Genomic DNA, 25,880 nt, shown 5'->3' on the forward strand with positions numbered 1-25,880 from the left:
CCGAAACCCTAGCCCATGCGATCGCATGAACCCGATGGAAAAAATCCATGCGACCGCATGAACGTTTCTGACACGCCGCATTTGACTTCCTGTAATAATAATTACGTAATTATTATTATTATTATATATTTAAAACCCTAATTAGGGTTATATTTAATAATAATTTGTTTTAGTTTTATTTAATTTGTATTTTTAGTTTAATTAGTTTTTATAAATTATAAAATTAATACTTTTATAAAATAAATAATATAAAAATAATATTTTTATAAAAATTGTACTTTTTACAACTTTAAGTATATTTTTATATTTTGTATCTTTTTATTTGTTTTAGCGTAATTTTTGTATTTTTCGCTCGTAATTAGTTTTAAGTCATAGTTTTTGCCATAGTTATTTTTATTTCTAGATTTTTAGGCTTTGCCGTAAAATCCCTTAAGTGCCTTTTCTTTAGACTAAGATTTAAGTGCTTTAGAATTTTGCGACGCCGTTTTAAGTTTTTAGTACCTTTTTAAGTTATTGCCATTTGGGATATAGTTTTTCTTTTAAGCTTTAATATCTTTAGACGCAACTTTTAATTCTTAGTTTTTAGTTCCTTTTAAGTTTCGACGCGTTACGTTTTTTATTTTTATTTTTTGACCTTTTATTTTTTGACGTTTTTCCGACGCGCTTTTTTTTTTCTTTCTTATTTTTCGCCGCTCTAGTTTTTAGGACATAGAATTTTGATAGTATAGATTTGTTATGGTTAGTATAGATTTGTTACAAAGTTTCACGTAGCTAAAACAAGCAAAAATATCTAATTTTGTTTTACCCATAATTTCTTTGTTTTAAATCCGTTTTGAGTGAATCAAGTTGCTATGGTTTCATAATGAACTGAAATTTATGAAACTAAACATAAAACGTATAAGTTTATAGTCAGAAATATAAGTTACAAGTTATTTTTGTAAGAGATAGTCATTTCAGTCGAAAAAACGACGTCTTGATGACCATTTTGAAAAATATACTTCCACTTTGAGTTTAACCATGATTTTTGGATATAGTTTTATGTTCATAAGAAAAATCATTTTCCCAGAAGAATAACTTTTAAATCAAAGTTTATCATAGTTTTTAATTAACTAACCCAAAACAGCCCCCGGTTTTACTACGACGGCGTATGTCCGGTTTTACGGTGTTCTTCGTGTTTTCAAGTTTTAAATCATTAAGTTAGCATATCATATAGATATAGAACATGTGTTTAGTTGATTTTAAAAGTTAAGTTAGAAGGATTAACTTTTTTTGCGATCAAGTTTAGAATTAACTAAACTATATTCTAATGATTATAAGTTTAAATCTTTGAATAAGATAGTTATATATATATATATATATATATATATATATATATATATATATATATATATATATATATATATATATATATATATATATATATATATATATATATATATATATATATATATATATATATGAATTGAATGATGTTATGAACATCATTAATACCTAAAGTATAGTAGGTAAAACTATTGGAAGTGACAAGAAATGATCTAGCTTCAAAGGATCTTGGATGGCTTGAAAGTTCTTGAAGTAGAATCATGACACGAAAACAAATTCAAGTAAGATTTCTACTCGAATTAAGATTATTATAGTTATATAAATTGAATCAAAGTTTGAATATGAGTATTACCTTGAATTAGAGAGATAACCTACTATAAATAACAAAGGTTTCTTGATCCTAGATGATTGCTTGGAATGGATTAGAAAGCTTGGAAGTAGACTTGCAAACTTGAAAGTGTTTTTGATGTGTTCTTGAGTAGTTATTTTGTAAGTTGATCTAGGTTAGCTAGATTGAGCTAGATTATGAAGAAAATGATGAAGAACACTTAGAACACCAAGATAGAACATTAGAGAGAGTAGTTTGATGCATAAAAATTGGAATTGAAATGTGTTTATGATGAGTGATGGTGGACGTGATCTTAAGGTCTCCATATAGGCTCCATTAGTTTGTATTTTTGTTAGATATTTAATGCTAGATTTTAAATGATGGTTCCTACATGTTTAGGTGACTCATTAAGGCTGCTAAGAGCTGATCATTGAAGTGTATATACCAATAGTATATACATCTAGGAGCTGTGTATTGTACGAGTACGAATACGGATGCATACGAGTAGAATTGTTGATGAAAATGAATGAGAATGTAATTGTAAGCATTTTTGTTAAGTAAAAGTACTTTGATATGTGTCATGAAGTCTTTCAAAAGTGTATCAATACATCATAATACACTACATGTATATACATTTTAACTGAATCGTTAAGTCATCGTTAGTCGTTACATGTAAGTGTTGTTTTGGAATCTATAAGTTAACGATCTTGTTAAATGTAATTAATCCATTGTTATTATACCTAAATGAGATGTTAAATTGTTATGTTATCATGATAACATGGTGTATGAATATATCTTAATATCATATCATATATATATATATATATATATATATATATATATATATATATATATATATATATATATATATATATATATATTGTTTCGAAATCCTTAAGTTAGTAGTCTCATCTTACTTGTGTAGTTCATTGTTAATACATTTAATGATATAATTAATTATCGTTTTATCATGTTAAACATAGTGTTTTCATATCTTAATACAATGCATATGTATTTATTTTAATTAAAACGTTGTTATAACGATAATCGTTATATATATCGTTTAGAGTTTCATTAATTTAGTAGTTTCATTTTATGCATAATTCTTTGTTAATATACTTTGTGAGATACTTACTTATCATAATATCATGTTCAATATATATATATATATATATATATATATATATATATATATATATATATATATATATATATATATATATATATATATATATATATATATATATATATCGTCATGTCATTTTTACAAGTTTTAATTTTCGTGAATCGCCGGACAACTTGGTGGTCAATTGTCTACACACATTTCACTTAATCAAGTCTTAACAAGTTTTATTGCTTAACATGTTGGAAACATTTAATCATGTAAATATGAATCTCATATAATATATAATCATGGAAAAGTTCAGGTCACTACAGTACCTACCCGTTAAATAAATTTCGTCCCGAAATTTTAAGTAGTTGAAGGTGTTGACACATCATCTGGAAATAAGTGTGGGTATTTCTTCTTCATCTGATCTTCACGGTCCTAGGTGAACTCGGGTCCTCTACGAGCATTCCACCAAACCTTAACGATCGGTATTTTATTTTGCTTAAGTCTTTTAACCTCACGATCCATTATTTCGACGGGTTCTTCAATGAATTGAAGTTTTTCATTGATTTGGATTTCGTCTAAAGGAATCGTGAGATCTTCTTTATTTAAGTATTTCTTCAGATTCGAGACGTGAAAGGTATTATGTACGCCGGCTAATTGTTGCGTTAATTCAAGTTGATAAGCTACCGGTCCGACACGATCAATAATCTTAAATGGCCCAATATATCTCGGGTTTAGTTTTCCTCGTTTTCCAAAACGAACAACCCCTTTCCAAGGTGATACTTTAAGCATGACCATGTCTCCAATTTCAAATTCTATATCCTTTCTTTTACTATCTGCATAGCTCTTTTGTCGACTCTGAGCGGTTTTCAACCGTTGTTGAATTTGAATAATTTTCTCGGTAGTTTCTTGGATAATCTCTGGACCCGTAATTTGTCTATCCCCCACCTCATGAAAGGACCCGTTCATATACATTATAAACGATTCACAATAGTTGATTACATCGCGAGGTATTTGACCTCTATATGATACATTTTACAAACATTGTATTTGTTTTCAAAAGACAAACTTTTTTTACATCGAAAATTGTCAGGCATGCATACCATTTCATAATATCCACTGTCCAACTATAAATTGACTTAATAATAGTCTTTGATGAACTCAATGACTCGAATGCAACGTTCTCGAAATATGCTATGAAAGACTCCAAGTAATATCTTGAAAATGAGCAAACGCACAGCGGAAGATTTCTTTCAATCCTGAGAATAAACATGCTATAAAGTGTCAACCAAAAGGTTGGTGATTTTATTAGTTTATCATAATCATTCATTTTCATCATTTTAATAGACCACAAGAATTTCATTTCCAGTTCTCATAAATATACGTCCCATGCATAGAGACAAAAATCATTCATATGGATTGAACACCTAGTAACCGACATTAACAAGATGCATATAGAATATTCCCATCATTCCGGGACACACATCGGACATGATAATTTCGAAGTACTAAAACATTTCAAATTCCAGAATGGGGCTTGTTGGGTCCGATAGATCTATCTTTAGGATTCGTGTCAATTAGGGGGTCTGTTCCCTAATTCTTAGGCTACCAAGTTTAAAAGGGGCATATTCGGCTTCGATCCATTCAACCATATAATGTAGTTTCGATTACTTGTGTCTATTTCGTAAAAAATTTATAAAAGCAGCGCATGTATTCTCAGTCCCAAAAATATATATTGCAAAAGCATTTAAAAAGGGAGCAAATGAAACTCACTATACTGTATTTCGTAGTAAAAATACATATAACGTCATTGAACAAGTGCAATGTTGGCCTCAGATTCACGAACCTAAATTAAATATATATATATATATTTGTATGTTGGTCAATATTTGTCTAACAAATTAGGTCAAGTCATAGTGTACCACAATCCTAATGCTCGAGACTAATATGCAAAAGTCAACAAAAGTCAATTTGACTCAAAAATGATTTCCAAAATTTATACATGATTATTATATAGTTTAAATATCGTCGTTTTATATTTTTAAATATTTTTAAATGATTTTATTAGAGTAAATAATATAATTCATTTATTATAATAAAAATATACTTTTATATATCTTAAGTAATAAAATTTATAAAGTTCATTTAATATCATAAAATATTATGATAGGTTTTATTAAGGTAATTATATTATTTGTATTACATATTTATTCGATAAAATAACATTGATAATAATAATAAGTAAAAGTTGTATTATTTTGTAATAATAATAATTATTATTCTATTAATAAAAATACCAATATTTATATTTACTAAAAATGATATTATGATAAAATGATTATTCTAATTACGATAACTTTAATATTTACGATACTTTTTAATATTAACTTTAAAATAATAATTTTATTTAAAATGATAATAATAATGATATTTTATAATAACAATGACGTTTCTGTTAAAATGATAATTTTTATTAAAATGATAGTTTTAGTACTAACAATACTTTTAATAATAATAGTAATGATAAAAATAATAAGAACGATAATTTTATCTAAATCAATATCTTACAATATTTTAATTTCATCATGATACTCATACTCATTATTTTCTAATCGATTCATTTAATAGCTTTTAATCGTCTTTTATATCGTGTTCAGGTTAATGATAATAATAGTAATCATAACAATTAGGTGTTACTAATATTAGTTTTTAATTATAGTAATACTAATGATAATATATATTATAATAATGTTAATGATAATACTAATTATAACTTTAACGATAATACTGATAGTAATAATAATAAAAATAATAAATTTTCATGATAATACCTTTTATTGATAATGATAATTATAATAATAATAATAATATTATTAATAATAATAATAATAATAATAATAATAATAATAATAATAATAATAATAATAATTAAATAAAAACTAGAACGATGATAATAACGACGATAATAATAATTATTTTTAATAATAATACAAAAATTCAATTGACTATAACTTCTAATCCGTTCATCGAAACCACTCGATATCTAAATGAAAAGTTCATAATTTTTTGCTAGCTTTCCAACGACATGCATATCTTATACCTTATCTCAATTGCATATGTAACTAATTCAAGATTCAACATAACCTATCTAATGGCAATATCAAAAGTACAAGCATGCATAATTCTATATACTCGAGCACTAGTCAGGGATACACTATTAGTATGTAAAAATTTATTTACGAGTACTCACGTATCAATATTGAAATTCAATATTATAGGAAAGGTACGTAGACGCAACGGAGGTGATAAACACTAGATTGACCTCGCGAGCATACCCATGAACCATACTCATCACCTCCATAGCTATAACCCATAATTTCCTTAACTCTATCCCGCTCCAAAAACCCGGTTTGAAATAATTCGCTCATGACCTCGTCGTAGTATTTTAAGTATAATACTAATAATATTAATATTAATAATAATAATAATAATAATAATAATAATAATAATAATAATAATAATAATAATAAAAATAATATATATTCATATATAGAGATGTCGAGAGAAAGGAATGAATTTGGAACCAGATCTCGACTTCAATTTATAGACTTGATTTGGAACTGAGTGTCATGTAAATACACCATACGTTGCATGATGTCATGTAAAATAATGCGTTCACTTTACTTAACTTGTGACTAGTCCATATTCACGTGATTTCTGTAACATCCCGCCTTTTTCCGTTTACTTTTCCGTTTAACTATTTAAATTCCGTTATATGATTATGACATCCCTCGTTAATACGCGTTTTAAAAATATCTCGTTTAGGTGATTCACGCACCCGCAACCGAATTCGAGGGACTAGTTTCGCCAAAATGCCAAAGAGGTGACTAGCTTTTGACTAGTCAAACCCACCTCCCCATTTCTTTTCCATTTCTTTTCCATTTTCTCTAATTACTTTCAAAGTTTCTCTCAAATCTTTAAACAAGAATTCATCATATAAAACAAATCGATCAAGCTTCAACCAAAACAAATTACATATTTGGAATCCTTGCAACTTCCTCTTCGATTCCATACCGACTTCATCACATTTGGGTAACTTTCTAAAATCACTAGATTTGGTGTTCTTGATGTTTTTAACTTATAAAGTTGTTAATTAGTGTCTATGGCTCAAGTCTAACATGAATATATGATTTATATGTTCGATTTTGTTATTTGAAGTAACTAGCATGAACATAAAATTTGGTGTGTTTGATTTTGTGTTTTGGTTGATTGAATGATGTTAAATGCCATAAATGCATGTATTAAATGTGTTCCTAACATCACTAGCTTCAATTTCATGTGTAGGTTGCTTGAGAAAACTCCATAAACTTGATTAGTGATTTTGGTGAATTTGGGTTAGGGTTTGATAAGCTTGAAATGAATATTTGATGCATTGAATGCCATGAATTATTGTTAGTAAGTAGTTAGTTGTATTGTATGCTCGATTACCTACAAAACGGCATGTTGTATGCATGCATTAAATGCCCGAATCATAAATGTGCACTTATCAAATTTGAGTATTAAATGTGTGCATTAATTGATCATTTACTTTGGAAAGCCGATTGTTACAAATAACGTTTTTGGTTGGTGAAAGGTATTTAGTTGTGTTCTTTGTCAAATTACCTTTCTAACTATATAAGATACGAGTTCTAAGTATTAGCGGTTTGCGAGTTATGCTTGAAAGTGTTTTGAATTGAGACTTGGACAATTGAGACTGACCAGGTACCAGCTCCCGAGTATTGTCGAGGCGCGGCAATCCTGGGTCGCGGCGCGGCCTAAGCCGTGTTCAGGTTCTGACCTACATGTCAAATATATGAAAAATGTTTGGCACCCTATGGACCTCCGATTCACATGAGACTTGTTCTAACATGTTTATATATGAATAAAAACCTCAGAAAAATAGTTCGGGACCCGACCCGAACGTGTTGACTTTGACCGACCAAAGTTTAACTTTTGTTCAAACTTAACCAAATGATTATGCAACCTTCCAAACTTGTTTCTATACTTGTATCTTGCATGAAACTTGGCAATTTGATTCACATGCTACATAATCGAGTCGTAACAAGCCATAGGACTAATTGAACATCTTTGACCTATCGTGTTTACCATTATTGATACGACCTATTTGTTTAGGTCAAGACTAGCATTATCCTTCGCACACGTTACTTTGTGAAGTACTTTTCATATGTGCACTCAAGGTGAGATCATAGTCCCATCTTTCAAACAACTTTCATGCTTTAAACTATGGGATGAGAAACATATACGTATCATACTTTTACACTTTGAACACAAGTACGAAAACGAACATTCCACGTACGGGTTTGAACGAAAATCCTCAATTCAATTATCATTAGTTACACTTGCAGGGTGTAAACGTGAACTTATATTATGTGATCACATGGGCTTGACGAGCCTCATTCGGACGGTTCGCTACCGTTAGCGGATGAAATATATTTTAGGGTCTAGTGTATGTTCTAACACTATGCAAAGGGTGCAAAACAGTTAAGTTTGATAATTGGGTGCCCGCGAAACAAATAACAACTTTGGAATGCAAATGATTTAGATAATCATATTATATTAAATCTTGTGGTTCAAATGCAATGTTTACTAAAACACCTATGATTTCACCAACGTTTTCGTTGACAGTTTTCTATATGTTTTCTCAGGTCCTTGAAAGCTACTTGATACATGCTTCCGCACTCTTTTTGATACTTTATTGGATGTCGAGTATACTTGCATAGTTGGAGCGTCTTTTGACTACTTTAAATTGTGTCGCATAGGTTTCATTCGTATGTTAAACTTTGTAATGTAACTAGTCTTTTGAACTACATTTGTAAACTTGAAACATCCTTTTACTTATGAAATGAATGCGACATATTTTGGTCAAACGTCATGTTAAAGACTTATGACCACGTAATGGGACCTAAGTAGTCGGCGCCGTCAAACATGATTTGGTCGGGTCGCTACAGATGGTATCAGAGCATTGGTTGTAGGGATTTAGAGTTCATTGGTGTCAACCCCGAGTCATAGGGTACATTAGTGAGTCTAGACTACAACCGGAATATAGACTTGAAGTAGGAATTACTTGACTACTTGTGCATTATACTCGAACTCGTCTATCATATCTAATTCTTATTCAATCTTAATCTCACGTTACTTGATTCAATTGACGCGCCACCTTGACTATATGAATTAGTGTCGAATGCACATATGAATTAGGGTAATATAATTTCCGGGATTATATTACGGTGACTCATATGAACATTCCGACATTATGACATAAAGAATTTAAGGCGAGTCAAGGAAAATTTCTCTCTATCCTTATTCCATATCATGGTTAGTATTATTAAGAATACTAATCAACGGTATTCTTGTGTTTTGAAGGAACAATGCTTCCTCGTCGTGTGCCACGCCATGAGACTCCCGAACAAGCACTACAGCGAATGATAGCCACCGCCGTGGAAGCGCCATGGCCGATCACTCCTCCAACAATAACAACAACCACAACAACAATCAAGGGGCCGGTAACTCAAGCGAAGGGTGCTCCTACAAAGCCTTCATGGGGTGCAAACCTCACACTTTTGATGGAACCGGGGGACCGGTTGTGCTCACTCGATGGTTCGAACAAACGGAAGCCGTTTTTAGCATAAGCGGTTGTCGGGACCAAGATAAAGTCAAATATTCCACCCACACCTTTGCCTGTATCGCCCTCACGTGGTGGAACACGTATGTACAATCGATGGGTACCGATGAAGCTCACGCCCTCTCTTGGGCCGATTTGAGAGAAAGGATGATCGTCGAATTTTTCCCTCGTGAAGAAACCCGAAAGCTCGAACAAGAGCTAAGAACTTTAAAGGCGGTCAGAAACGATCTCAAGGCCTACAATCAACGATACGCCGAGCTATCCTTGATGTGTCCCAACCTCGTGAACCCCGAATCTCAAAGGGTTGAACTCTATATGGATGGTCTTCCAAAGAGCATCAAACAAGGAGTGATGTCATCCAAACCCGCTAACCTACAATAAGCTTTGAACATGACCCGCCAATTGATCGAAACGGTTGACGAAATCGTAGTTCCAGCACCTAAGGCCGAGGATAAATCGGGCAGCAACAAAATAAAATGGGAAGCCCCCCAATCAAGCAACAACTACAACAACAACTTCACCAAAAAGCCTTTCACCTCCGACGCCAAGAAAAGTTATGGCAGAAATAAACCCTTTTGCAACAAATGCCACAAACACCACTATGGTGAATGTAGCAATCTATTTTGCCATCGGTGCCAAAGGGGTGGTCATGTGGCCAACGATTGTAGAAGTGCCGCCCCCGTCACTCAAAAGGTGCCCAATGCACCAAAACTGGGTACTTGTTATGAATGTGGCCAAACGGGTCATTTTAGAAATACGTGTCCGAAGAAGAAAGCCAACACCAACACGCGTGGACGAGCTTTCAACATCAACACCGAGGAAGCCTGAGATGACAATGAATTAGTCGCGGGTACGTTTCTCCTCAACAACACTTATGTTACTTGTTTATTCAATTCGAGTGCCGATAAGAGTTTTGTATCCAAGACTTTGACTCATTCTTTTAATACGCCACCACTTCCACTAGATATCGCTTATATCATTGAAGTGGCCAACGGAAAACTATTGAGTGCCGACACATATTACCGGGGGTGTACGTTAAACATTTTGGGTAATGAGTTTGAAATTGACTTGATACCCATGGAACTAGGAAGCTTCGATGTAATAATCGGTATGAATTGGCTAGCCAAAACGAAATCTCACATCCTTTGTGATCTTAACGCAATCCGAATTCCTATCGAGAATGGTGAACCTTTGATCGTCTATGGCGATAAGAGTTGCACCGAACTCAACCTTGTTTCATGCATTAAAGTTAGAAAACTACTCCGTAAGGGTTGTTTTGCGATCCTTGCTCACGTTAAGAAAGTCGAGTCTGATGAGAAGCACATCGATGATGTGCCAATTGTTAGTGACTATTCCGATGTATTTCCCGACGAATTGCCGGGTCTTTCACCTCATCGACCAGTTGAATTCCAAATCGATCTTATTCCGGGAGCCGCGCCCGTAGCACGTGCACCATATAGACTCTCCCCATCCGAAATGCATGAATTACAAAGTCAAATCCAAGAACTACTTGATCGTGGTTTTATCCAACCTAGCCATTCACCTTGGGGCGCTCCGATTTTGTTTGTTAAAAAGAAAGACGGATCCCAACGAATGTGCATTGATTATCGTAAACTAAACAAATTGACGGTTAAGAACCGATATCCTCTTCCTCGTATCGATGACCTCTTTGATCAACTACAAGGGTCTTGTGTATATTCAAAAATCGATCTCCGCTTGAGTTATCATCAATTAAGGGTTAAGGGGGAAGATGTCTCCAAAACCGCTTTCTGAACTCGTTATGGTAGCTATGAATTTCTTGTAATGCCATTTGGTCTCACTAACGCACCGACGGTGTTCATGGATCTTATGAACCGCGTGTGCAAATCGTATCTTGACAAATTCGTTATCGTGTTCATCGATGATATTTTGGTTTATTCAAAAAGCGAAGAAGAACACGAGGAACACCTCCGACTTGTGCTTGAACTTTTAAGACAAGAATGACTCTATGCCAAATTCTCCAAGTGTGAATTTTGGTTAAAGGAAGTTCAATTTCTTGGTCATGTTGTAAGTGACCAAGGTATTAAAGTCGATCCAACGAAAATCGAAGCCATTAGTAAATGGGAGATTCCTACTACTCCTACTCACATTCGTCAATTCTTGGGTCTCGCCGGATACTATCGTAGATTCATCAAAGATTTCTCTTTGGTTGCTTGAAAGGACCCGTCCTAATCCATCCGGACAAAGTCCACATCGATTACAAAGGATTCACAATAGTTGGTTACAATCGCGAGGTACTTGACCTCTATATGATACATTTTACAAACATTGCATTCGTTTTGAAAAGACAAACTATCTTACATCGAAAGTTGACGATATGCATACCATTTCATAATATATATCTAACTATAATTGACTTAATAATAATCTTGATGAACTCGACGACTCGAATGCAACGTCTTTTGAAATATGTCATGAATGACTCCAAGTAATGTCTCTTAAATGAACAAATGCACAGCGGAAGATTTCTTTCATACCTGAGAATAAACATGCTTTCAAGTGTCAACCAAAAGGTTGGTGAGTTTATTAGTTTATCATAAATAATCATTTCATAATTTTAATAGACCACAAGATTTCATATTTCCATTTCTCATAAACATACGTCCCATGCATAGAGACAAAATATCATTCATATGGATTGAACACCTGGTAACAGACATTCACAATATGCATATAAGAATATCCCCATCATTCCGGGATCCTCTTTCGAACATGATATAAATTTCGAAGTACTAAAGCATCCGGTACTTTGGATGGGGCATGTTGGGCCTGATAGATCTATCTTTAGAGTTCGCGTCAATTAGGGTGTCTGTTCCCTAATTCTTAGATTACCAGACTTAATAAAAAGGGGCATATTCGGTTTAATAATCCAGCCATAGAATGTAGTTTTAAGACTTGTGTCTATTTCGTAAAACAGTTATAAAAGCAGCGCATGTATTCTCAGCCCAAAAATATATATTGCAAAAGCAATTAAAAAGGGAGCAAATGAAACTCACCTAATGTATTTTGTAGTAAAAATACATATGACTATATTGAACAACGCAGGGTTGACCTCAGATTCACGAACCTATATCATTTGTATATTTATTAATATACATAATTGTAATCGAACAAATATATATAATTATTAATAATATACTTGTCATATTATATGTTATATAGATATAGATATAGATAATTTAATATATTTAATTCATATAGCTTATATAATTATTTTTTTTCATTCTTTACTATGTTAAAAATAAAAATCTATATTAGGGTTTATATAAAATATCAATATATATTTATGTATTAATTGGTACATTTTATATATATAGTTTAGTTAATATCATTTTTGTAATAAAAATATAGTGATTTGTAATATTAATATAATTGTAGTGTATCTTTATATAAAATATTTACTTGTAAAAATACAAAAAATGATAAGAGTTTTAGTCATAATATTGATAGTAATATTATTAATAATAATTTTATTTTTAATAATGATAAACTTAAAAATATCAATTCTAATAATAATATTAATTTTAGTAAGAATAATGGTTTTAATAAAAGTGATATATTCCCTTAGTAATATAATGATAATAATAATAATAATAATAGTAGTGTTAATAATAGTAATAATCAGATTTATTGTAAACTCCATATTTAGTTTCTAAGCATATATCTATAGTTTCTATAACTTAAAATTATATCCATATTCATAATCTTGCCATATCAATTTTTATTATAAATCTTATAATATAAATGTTTTCAATATATTCATAATCATGTTATTAATAATGGCAATACTAATATTGATAATGTTAGTAATAATACTGGTAGTTTTTAAACTATAATTCTAGTACCAATGATAACGCTAATAATAATAATAATAATAATAATAATCTTATTAATCACATTACTATGAATTATTATACTAATATTAATATTAATAGTAATAATAATATTAATATTTATAATACTTATTCTTGTAATATTAATAATAATTGTAACACTAATAATAATAATCCTAACAATAACAATAACAAATCAACAACAACAATAATAATAATAATAATAATAATAATAATAATAATAATAATAATAATAATAATAATAATAATAATAATAATAATAATAATAATAATAATAATAATAATAATAATAATAATAATAATAATAGTAATAATAACATACTAAAAAAAATACTTGAAAGGCTACCTTACTGAGATGAGTCTAAAAAAAAAATTAAACTGACAGAGCTGAGTATCGAACTCGCGACCTCCCATAAACTCGAACCAACACTCAACCAGTTGGGCTGTTGCCCTCTTTCCGAAATATAACAGAAAACGTATATATTTAACCCGTAATTTCCTGTTTCCATTTACCTTCTTCTTCATTACAAAAACAAACGGCCAAAATCAATTTTCCATAACTCAAATACAAAGACAATATTAGATACTTAAACCTTGTTGGAAACCATCAACATTAAGTGATAAAAAAAAATAAAAAAAATTTAAAACAAGTGCTGCTGCTGCAGCGGTTTATCGAAAAAAAATAAAAAAAATAAAGAAATTGATTTATGGATCGTTTGAGACTAAACTTAAAACTTGAAGTAGGTTTTAATCCACTCCTAAAAACTATTGGTAATATCAATTTAACTAAAATCGAACCAGAAAACTCGAATTTGTCTTAAGAACAAAAGTTTGACTTTTTAGAAAAATACCTTTGACTCCGAAATTCTCAATAAATAAAAAGATTTGGATTGTGAAACTTTGTGGATAGATTGAGTGAAAGATTTCGAACAAGACTGCATTATTACTTTTTTAAAAATATTTCGAATTCGAGTTTTCATCAAAAAGTTATACATACAGGGTGTTTATTCTGTGTTCTTCAGTTTTTTTTATAAAAATTAACAAAATTTAAAAGCTAAAAACATGTATTTGTAATTTAGTTGATAGTGTAAGGTTGTCTGATATCACTTATTGTTGAATTCGTTCGTTTATAGATAGGATTGCTGGTCGACAGTTTCTCCATCAGAAACAGAAATAAACAAAAAAAAATAATAAACAAAATAAAGTTGATATCGATTTCTAACTGATTTTGGATTATAACTATTGTAATATTTGACCTATTAACTAGCTTAGAGACAGAAATAAAGATTGATTACACTTCATGGATATTTTTAACAGAATCGTGCCTTTTTCTTAATTCATATATATATATATATGTATATATATATATATGTATATATATATATATATATATATATATATATGTATATATATATATATATATATATAATTAATATTAATATTAATAATTATTATATAAATATATTACTAATAATAATACTTCTAATATTATAAATAATACTAAAATTAATAATACAAATTTTATTATCAAGTGTATTGATAACTATTAGTAATAGTGTTAATAATAATAATGTGATAACATGATAATAATATTAATAACAATATTAATAATAATAATACAAATTTCAAACAACAAATTTCATATTATAATTTTAATGATAATGCCAATACAAATAATAAAAATTAAGGTATTAACTATATTTTAACTTATAATTTAAATTATATTAATATTAAAATTTATTAAATATATCCCATTTATAACATATATTATATAATAATATATATTGTATATTGAATATTTATAAATGTTAAAATATAATAGTTATTAGTAAAAATCTTTTATGTATATATGTATATATCTATATAATATATCTATTTATATATTTTCATTTTAATATTAACTTACTTGTTTTGTTTGTTGTTTTACATTTTCAATTCTAATTGATTAAAGTATATTTTATATATTTATATATATACATGATTAGTTGATCGTGAAACGTCGGGCATAGTCAAAGGGTTACATGAAAGTAGTTCCAATATTTTGAAATTCAACATTACAGACTTTGCTCATCGTGTCGAAATAATATAAAGATTAAGTTTAAATTTGGTCGGAAATTTCCGGGTCATCACAGTATCTACCCGTTAAAGAAATTTCGTCCCGAAATTTGAGTGAGGTGGTCATGGCTAACAATAAAAATGTTTTCATGACGAATATGAGTTGATAAATAGAGTTTTATCATCATTGAGCAATATGGATAAAACAATTCGATTATTCGAAGAGTACGAATGAAGCTATCACCAAAGAGTGAAATAGGAAAGTAAAGATTCAGCTTAACTTTTGACAAGGTCAGGGTTGAATTTAGAAAATAAGGTTCGTCTTTACTTTTGACGTCGTCTTGGTTGAATTCCGGAATTCAAGGGATTTAAAGAAAATCTTGAAGATCTATAAGATTTGATTCTTCAGCGATAAAGGAAATTAAGATCTCTATAATTAAATGCGATCATCTGTCTCGATTGCTTTGTCTGGTATTCCCACTATAAATGAACTTCTTCCGTTCCATTATTTTCATCATTCCTATACTTTCATTCTTAATTCTTACTTCTAAAAGATTGTGAAAATACTTCATCCAGTTCTAATCCTTGATATTTTTCTAATTAACATTTCTGTCATCCTTCTTTTTAATCTTCCACTAGAAGAATTTATTTACTTCTACTATTATCTTGGGATGATATTATTCTTAATTCTACCATGTCTTTATACGGCTATACGCATTGATGTACACGGTTTGTAATTTCTGTGTTGTTGTCGAGTTTTATATCTTCCCCTATGTTTCGAAGCTCTTTGCCTTTTTATCCTCTTCTCGACCTCTAGTGAAGCGAGTAATGGTCCAGAATTCATAAGTATGGAGTTTTGAATTATCATAATATACAAGGTAGAAAGGAAAAGTAGTAGCACGATGTGATTTGTTAAATTACCTGAATCACTGAGAATAGAACTATCAAGAATATATTTTCTTGATATGTTCAGAAGTTAAGCTGAATGAAAGAGTTATGTAACATGGCACATGATGACGTTAAGGTCTGTGAATCATCACATTCCATTAGAAACTCAGCATGAATTACTGTAATATAATCACGTTGATCAAGTGTCATTATATTATACTAACTCATGCATCAGTTCCCAACATTACTTCAATAACATTCATATTTTAAGCTCGAAAGTTTACAGGATATAAAAACTAACAGTTTCTATATGATGTAACTCTGATATCATGAAGAGATTAATAATTTCAGATAAGATTAGTTATGAAAATATATTCAGAAATATCGAGGATATTTATAATGAAAGATACTATAATATCTTGGAATATCTAAGATCAGAGGATGATAGAAACTACTGTTCGCAAGGGTTTAGAGTAAAGAGCAAGATATTCGCTAAAGACTTTAGCAGGCATTGAATCATTTGGATTCTATGAAGTCAAACTTATTCTTTGTGATTTGTCCACTGCTTTCTTCATAGTTTCACATAATCTGCTTTTCGGTACTAAATTTTCTATTGAATGTTTCCAATATAATGATACACAGGAAGCACAAAGAGGTATATAGATTATTTATGAAAATATCCTCAGAAATATCGAAGATATCGATGAGGATATTTTTTGGAATTTCTAAGTTCGATAATTGATGGAGAAAGGTTTTTCGCAAGATTTTAACATTACTTCGGAGCAAGATATTCTCTAAAGATTTCAACGGATCCAGAATTATCTGGATTCTTTGAATATAGGGTATGGTCTTTGTATTTGGTTTTGGTCTCCTTCATAGTTTGCTCAATCTGTTTTTCAGTACCAAATTTTCTATCGAGCATTCCTAACATTCCCTTCTTTTTTTATCAAACATTTGGCCGTTTAGACCATCTACCATTTTTCTATTTCCTCTGCATTTAATGCTACGATATTTGAATCATCGGTTATCAATCCGAGGTGGTTTCAGGAGATTTGTATTTTTAGATGATTAAACGCTGATGGTACTATGGTGGAATATAAAAGGTTCTCCGGTAACAATAAAAGAACGCTCATATATACATCAAGGTTATAATAAGGTTGTTTGGAACGAAAAGTCAAAGTTGACTTGCTGGAGCTGTGACAAAATTTGCTAATTTGAAAAGGGAATGCAAAGTTATTTTGGGTAATAATAACACTAAAGGAATTAGCACAACTACGTGTTAAACGTTTACTCAGTTTCTGAGAGTTTTTCAGATGCATAACTAAATGCATCAATCTTTTCTCCCGTAGATGAAGTGCGGTTGATTCATCTTCTCGATTGAGGTGTTTTCAAGGATCATGAAAGGTTTGAACGCAGATTGTAATCGTCAAGATACTAATGAAGTTTAGAATGAAATCAAGTGGCAATCTTGAAGAATTGTTTAGTTTTATATGTTATAATCAATATTTTAATTCATTTTAATTGTCCATTGTTGATAATTCTCAGTCGATAGTCGACAGTTAACAGTGTACAAATAATAATTCATATATAGTTTACTATATAATATTCGAATTATTTAATACGTATCGTGACCCGTATTCATCTCAGACTCGATCACAACTCAAAGTATATATATTATTATAGAATCAACCTCAACCCTGTATAGAGAACTCGATCATTACTGCATATAGAGTGTCTATGGTGATTCCAAATAATATATATAGATGCGTCGATATGATATGTCAAAACCTTGTATACGTGTCCCGATATTTAAAGTGCGTAAAATAAATACAGAAATTAAATGACGATAAATAAAATTGCGAGAATGTAAATTGCGATAAATAAAGTGTAATCAGTTAGCTGGGAACAATTAGCTAGGAACAGTTAGCGTAGATTCTTAACAAAATTTCTCATAGTTAATTTGTTTGTTTCTAACAAATTTTATTTTGTTCAATGTTTTCTTCATTATGCCACTTGTTGAATTCTGATAAATCAAAATCCAAATATGAAATTGAATGAAAATGATTATTCTGTGGTGAACGGATTTGTATCTCTGTAGATGTAAGTAGGATAGTAAATGGATGTTAAATCAGATTCGAATAATGTACAGTATAACATGTTAATATGAAAGTTAAATATTTCCTCAAGTATTACCTACCCGTTAAAATATTTTCACCATTAATAGTTTGTACAAAAGAATTTCTAATTACAATCTTTATGAAAACATATATACATATATATTTTCTTCAGATGTAAATCGTGGATTTAATGAGTTAATATGATATTAATCTCATTTGATTTATCGTTAGAACTAGAATACATAATCTTTAAAACATTAGAGATTACTTAATCGTCATGAAGGACGAAGATAATTGATGTAGAACGATACGTAGAACGATGATTATACTCGAGGTACGGAATGAGATGTTGAGGCGTGTAATGTTGAAACTTGGGTTGTTGGTGGTACTGGTGCTGTTATTGATGGTACTGTTGGTGCCGGTGATGTTGCTAAAGCTGGTACATTTTGCACCATATTCTTCGAATTGATTATTCGAGCGCGAAGTTTGTTGACTTATTACTCCAGGATGATTGTCGGTTGGAACGAGCGGATGAATAAGGTTCAGAATTGTGGATAGAATATAATCTTGTCGAGTTACCCTGGAAATGAGACTGAAAATGGTGTCTCAAACTGGTTCGCCGGTAAACGCTTCAGGTTCATTGTCAAGAGGTGAATTTGGTTGGTGGAAGGGATTGCCTTCTGCGCGTTTCCAATAATTAAGTCGACTACGAACCCATCAGATGAATTGATAATGGCTGATTGGTTGATTCATGCCGGTGACACTGTTTTCGGAGCTTAGGTGAACATCTATGTCGGAATAGTTGTCGGAATAACTATCGGAATAGCTATCGGAATCTGAGGGACTCGAACTGGTTGCAGGATTCATCTCGTACGATCAGATGAAGGATTTTCGATAAGAAATAGATTATAGGATGTAGATTAGTACCATGCAATACATAATTTACATATGCATATATAATACTAAAATTCCATAAGTTACGGAGGAATCTACGGAAGTTGTCAGGCAAAGTTAACAATAACAGATACGCTAAGATATGAATTAGCAGATACGCTAAGATACGAATTTTGTCTATACACTATTCATGCAATCATTGTAGTAAGATGTGTCTAGACTAAGAATGATAAGCAGGTAATTTCCTAAGGATGATAAACAGATGATTTCCGACAAAATGATAAGCAAAACTTTTGACATGCAGACACGGTCGAAGTCCAGACTCACTAATGCACCTTAACAACTATCAGTTAGACACACTAATGCAAGACCTGGTTCGCTAAGACCAATCGCTCTGATACCAACTGAAAGGACCCGTCCTAATCCATCCGGACAAAGTCCACATCGATTACAAACGATTCACAATAGTTGGTTATAATCTCGAGGTACTTGACCTCTATATGATACATTTTATAAACATTGCATTCGTTTCGAAAAGACAAACTACCTTACATCGAAAGTTGACGATATGCATACCATTTCATAATATATCTAACTATAATTGACTTAATAATAATCTTGATGAACTCGACGACTCGAATGCAACGTCTTTTGAAATATGTCATGAATGACTCCAAGTAATGTCTCTTAAATAAACAAATGCACAGCGGAAGATTTCTTTTATACCTGAGAATAAACATGCTTTCAAGTGTCAACCAAAAGGTTGGTGAGTTCATTAGTTTATCATAAATAATCATTTCATAATTTTAATAGACCACAAGATTTCATATTTCCATTTCTCATAAACATACGTCCCATGCATAGAGACAAAATATCATTCATATGGATTGAACACCTGGTAACCGACATTCACAATATGCATATAAGAATATCCCCATCATTCCGGGATCCTCCTTCGGACATGATTTAAATTTCGAAGTACTAAAGCATTCGGTACTTTGGATGGGGCTTGTTGGGCCCGATAGATCTATCTTTAGAGTTTGCGTCAATTAGGGTGTCTGTTCCCTAATTCTTAGATTACCAGACTTAATAAAAAGGGGCATATTCGGTTTAATAATCCAGCCATAGAATGTAGTTTTAAGTACTTGTGTCTATTTCGTAAAACAGTTATAAAAGCAGCGCATGTATTCTCAGCCCAAAAATATATATTGCAAAAGCAATTAAAAAGGGAGCAAATGAAACTCACCTAATGTATTTTGTAGTAAAAATACATATGACTATATTGAACAACGCAGGGTTGGCCTCAGATTCACGAACCTATATCATTTGTATATTTATTAATATACATAATTGTAATCGAACAAATATATATAATTATTAATAATATACTTGTCATATTATATGTTATATAGATATAGATAATTTAATATATTTAATTCATATAGCTTATATAATTATTATTTTTCATTCTTTACTATGTTAAAAATAAAAATCTATATTAGGGTTTATATAAAATATCAATATATATTTATGTATTAATTGGTACATTTTATATATATAGTTTAGTTAATATCATTTTTGTAATAAAAATATAGTGATTTGTAATATTAATATAATTGTAGTGTATCTTTATATAAAATATTTACTTGTAAAAATACTAAAAATGATAAGAGTTTTAGTCATAATATTGATAGTAATATTATTAATAATAATTTTAGTTTTAATAATGATAAACTTAAAAATATCAATTCTAATAATAATATTAATTTTAGTAAGAATAATGGTTTTAATAAAAGTGATATATTCCCTTAGTAATATAATGATAATAATAATAATAGTAGTGTTAATAATAGTAATAATCAGATTTATCGTAAACTCCATATTTAGTTTCTAAGCCTATATCTATAGTTTCTATAACTTAAAATTATATCCATATTCATAATCTTGCCATATCAATTTTTATTATAAATCTTATAATATAAATGTTTTCAATATATTCATAATCCTGTTATTAATAATGGCAATACTAATAATGATAATGTTAGTAATAATACTGGTAGTTTTTAAATGATAATGCTAGTACCAATGATAACGCTAATAATAATAATAATAATAATCTTATTAATCACATTACTATGAATTATTATACTAATATTAATATTAATAGTAATAATAATATTAATATTTATAATACTTATTCTTGTAATATTAATAATAATTGTAACACTAATAATAATAATCCTAACAATAACAATAACAAATCAACAATAACAACAACAATAATAATAATAATAATAACAATAATAATAGTAATAATAACATACTAAAAAAATACTTGAAAGGCTACCTTAATGAGATGAGTCTCAAAAAAAATTAAACTGACAGAACTGAGTATCGAACTCGCGACCTCCCATAAACCCGAACCAACACTAAACCAGTTGGGCTGTTGCCCTCTTTCCGAAATATAACAGAAAACGTATATATTTAACCCGTAATTTCCTGTTTCCATTTACCTTCTTCTTCATTACAAAAACAAACGGCCAAAATCAATTTTCCATAACTCAAATACAAAGACAATATTAGATACTTAAACCTTGTTGGAAACCATCAACATTAAGTGATAAAAAAAATAAAAAAATTTAAAACAAGTGCTGCTTCTGCAGCGGTTTAACGGAAAAAAAAAATTAAAGAAATTGATTTATGGATCGTTTGAGACTAAACTTAAAACATGAAGTAGGTTTTAATCCACTCCTAAAAACTATTGTTAATATCAATTTAACTAAAATTGAACCAGAAAACTCGAATTTGTCTTAAGAACCAAAGTTTGACTTTTTAGAAAAATACCTTTGACTCCGAAATTCTCAATAAATAAAAGGATTTGGATTGTAAAACTTTGTAGATAGATTGAGTGAAAGATTTCGAACAAGACTGCATTATTACTTTTTTAAAAATATTTCGAATTCGAGTTTTCATCAAAAAGTTATACATACAGGGTGTTTGTTCTGTGTTCTTCAGTTTTTTTTATAAAAATTAACAAAATTTAAAAGCTAAAAACATGTATTTGTAATTTAGTTGATAGTGTAAGGTTGTCTGATATCACTTATTGTTGAATTCATTCGTTTATAGATAGGATTGCTGGTCGACAGTTTCTCCATCAGAAACAGAAATAAACAAAAAAAAAATAATAAACAAAATAAAGTTGATATCGATTTCTAACTGATTTTGGATTATAACTATTGTAATATTTGACCTATTAACTAGCTTAGAGACAGAAATAAAGATTGATTACAGTTCATGGATATTTCTAACAGAATCGTGCCTTTTTCTTAATTCATATATATATATATATATATATATATATATATATATATATATATATATATATATATATATATATATATATATATATATATATATATATATATATATATATATATATAATTAATATTAATAATTATTATATAAATATATTACTAATAATAATACTTCTAATATTATAAATAATACTAAAATTAATAATAAAAATTTTAATATCAAGTGTATTGATAACTATTAGTAATAGTGTTAATAATAATAATGTGATAACATGATAATAATATTAATAACAATATTAATAATAATAATACAAATTTCAAACAACAAATTTCATATTATAATTTTAATGATAATTCCAATACAAATAATAAAAATTAAGGTATTAACTATATTTTAACTTATAATTTAAATTATATTAATATTAAAATTTATTAAATATATCCCATTTATAACATATATTATATAATAATATATATTGTATATTGAATATTTATAAATGTTAAAATATAATAGTTATTAGTAAAAATCTTTTATGTATATATGTATATATCTATATAATATAACTATTTATATATTTTCATTTTAATATTAACTTACTTGTTTTGTTTGTTGTTTTACATTTTCAATTCTAATTGATTAAAGTATATTTTATATATTTATACATATATGATTAGTTGATCGTGAAATGTCGGGCATAGTCAAAGGGTTACATGAAAGTAGTTCCAATATTTTGAAATTCAACATTACAGACTTTGCTCATCGTGTCGAAATAATATAAAGATTAAGTTTAAATTTGGTCAGAAATTTCCGGGTCATCACATTGCTCGTCCTCTAACCGCATTAACTCACAAAGGAAAGAAATTCATTTGGGCGACCGAACAAGAATCCGCATTTCAAATCTTGAAAACAAAGCTAACCACCACTCCTATCTTGTCACTTCCCGAAGGCAATGACGATTTTGTTGTATATTGCGATGCCTCGAAACATGGTTTTGGGTATGTGTTGATGCAACGAACGAAAGTCATTTCTTATGCTTCTCGACAACTCAAAATTCATGAACGAAACTATACGATACATGATCTCGAAATCGGAGCCGTTGTCTTTGCACTTAAAATGTGGAGACACTATCTTTATGGAACCAAGAGTACTATCTTTACCGATCACAAAAGTCTCCAACACATCTTTGATCAAAAGCAACTAAACATGAGACAACGAAGGTGGATTGAAACCTTAAACAATTACGATTGCGAGCTTCGTTACCATCCCGGGAAGGCAAATGTAGTAGCCGATGCCTTAAGTTGAAAAGAAAGAGCGGTGCCTCTTCGTGTCCGAGATTTAAACATCACCATCCACACCAACCTTAATAGCCAAATTCGGGTAGCCCAAGATGAGGCTCTCAAGGATGAAAACATTTCACACGAGCTCTTGAACATTCTCGTATCTTGATTCAAAACTAAGGAAACCGGACTCCGATATTATGCCGGAAGGATTTGGGTGCCTAGTTATGGGGACCTACGAAGTCTTATTTTAGATGAAGCCCATAAGTCAGGATACTCGATTCACCCCGGTGCCAATAAGATGTACCACGACCTTAAACAACAATATTGGTGGCCGAACATCAAAAGGGACGTAGCTACTTATGTTTCCAAGTGTTTGACATGTTCCAAAGTCAAAGCCGAACACCAAAGACCGTCCGGACTACTTCAACAACCCGAGATCCAGCAATGGAAGTGGGAAAGGATAACGATGGATTTTATCACTAAACTACCAAAAATGACGGGCGGTTATGATACCATTTGGGTTATTGTTGACCGTCTCACCAAATCCGCACACTTTCTCGCTATGAAAGAAACCGACAAAATGGAGAAACTTGCACAACTTTACATCAAGGAGATTGTAACCCGACACGGTGTACCTTTATCGATTATCTCCGACCGAGATGGCCATTTTGTTTCTAGATTTTGGCGTACCTTGCAAGAAGCGTTGGGAACGCGTTTAGACATGAGCACCGCATATCATCCCCAAACCGATGGGCAAAGCGAACGCACAATTCAAACCTTGGAGGACATGTTACGAGCTTGCGTGGTTGATTTTGGAAAAGCTTAGGACAAGCACTTACCTCTCGCCGAGTTCTCTTACAACAATAGTTATCACGCGAGTATTAAAGCCGCACCTTTTGAAGCGTTATATGGCCGAAAATGCCGTTCTCCTCTTTGTTGGACCGAAGTAGGTGACGTACAAATCACCGGACCCGAACTCATTCACGAAACCACCGAGAAGATCGTTCAAATCCGAGATAGGCTTCGGACGGCCCGGAGTCGTCAAAAGTGCTATACCGACAAAAGACGCAACGACCTTGAATTTCAAGTCGGTGACCGCGTCATGTTAAAAGTCGCGCCTTGGAAAGGTGTCATTCGTTTTGGAAAACGTGGGAAATTAAATCCGCGGTATATTGGTCCTTTCGAAATCTTGGAGTGTATAGGAACCGTTGCTTATCGTTTAGATCTTCCGCCCCAATTGAGCTCTATTCATCCTACCTTCCATGTATCTAACTTGAAAAAGTGTCTTGCCGAACCCGATATCGTCATCCCTCTCGAAGAACTTACTATTGATGATAAACTTCATTTTGTGGAAGAACCGGTTGAAATTGTGGACACCTCCGTCAAGACATTGAAACAAAGCCGAATCCCGATAGTCAAAGTCCGTTGGAACGCCAAAAGAGGACCCGAGTTTACTTGGGAAAGGCAAGATCAAATGCAAAAGAAATACCCTCACTTATTCCCGATTTCGAAAATGCAAGATTTTGAGGAAGAAACAACGACCGCTACGCCTACTTAAATTTCGGGATGAAATTTCTTTTAAGGAGTACAAAAACGAACATTTCACGTACGGGTTTGAACGAAAATCCTCAATTCAATTATCATTAGTTACACTTGCAGGGTGTAAACGTGAACTTATATTATGTGATCACATGGGCTTGACGAGCCTCATTCGGACGGTTCGCTACCGTTAGCGGATGAAATATATTTTCGGGTCTAGTGTATGTTCTAACACTACGCAAAGGGTGCAAAACAGTTAAGTTTGATAATTGGGTGCCCGCGAAACAAATAACAACTTTGGAATGCAAATGATTTAGATAATCATATTATATTAAATCTTGTGGTTCAAATGCAACGTTTACTAAAACACCTATGATTTCACCAACGTTTTCGTTGACAGTTTTCTATATGTTTTCTCAGGTCCTTGAAAGCTACTTGATACATGCTTCCACACT

Source organism: Rutidosis leptorrhynchoides, chromosome 7 (assembly GCF_046630445.1).
Source record: "Rutidosis leptorrhynchoides isolate AG116_Rl617_1_P2 chromosome 7, CSIRO_AGI_Rlap_v1, whole genome shotgun sequence".
NCBI classification, from domain to species: Eukaryota; Viridiplantae; Streptophyta; class Magnoliopsida; order Asterales; family Asteraceae; genus Rutidosis; species Rutidosis leptorrhynchoides.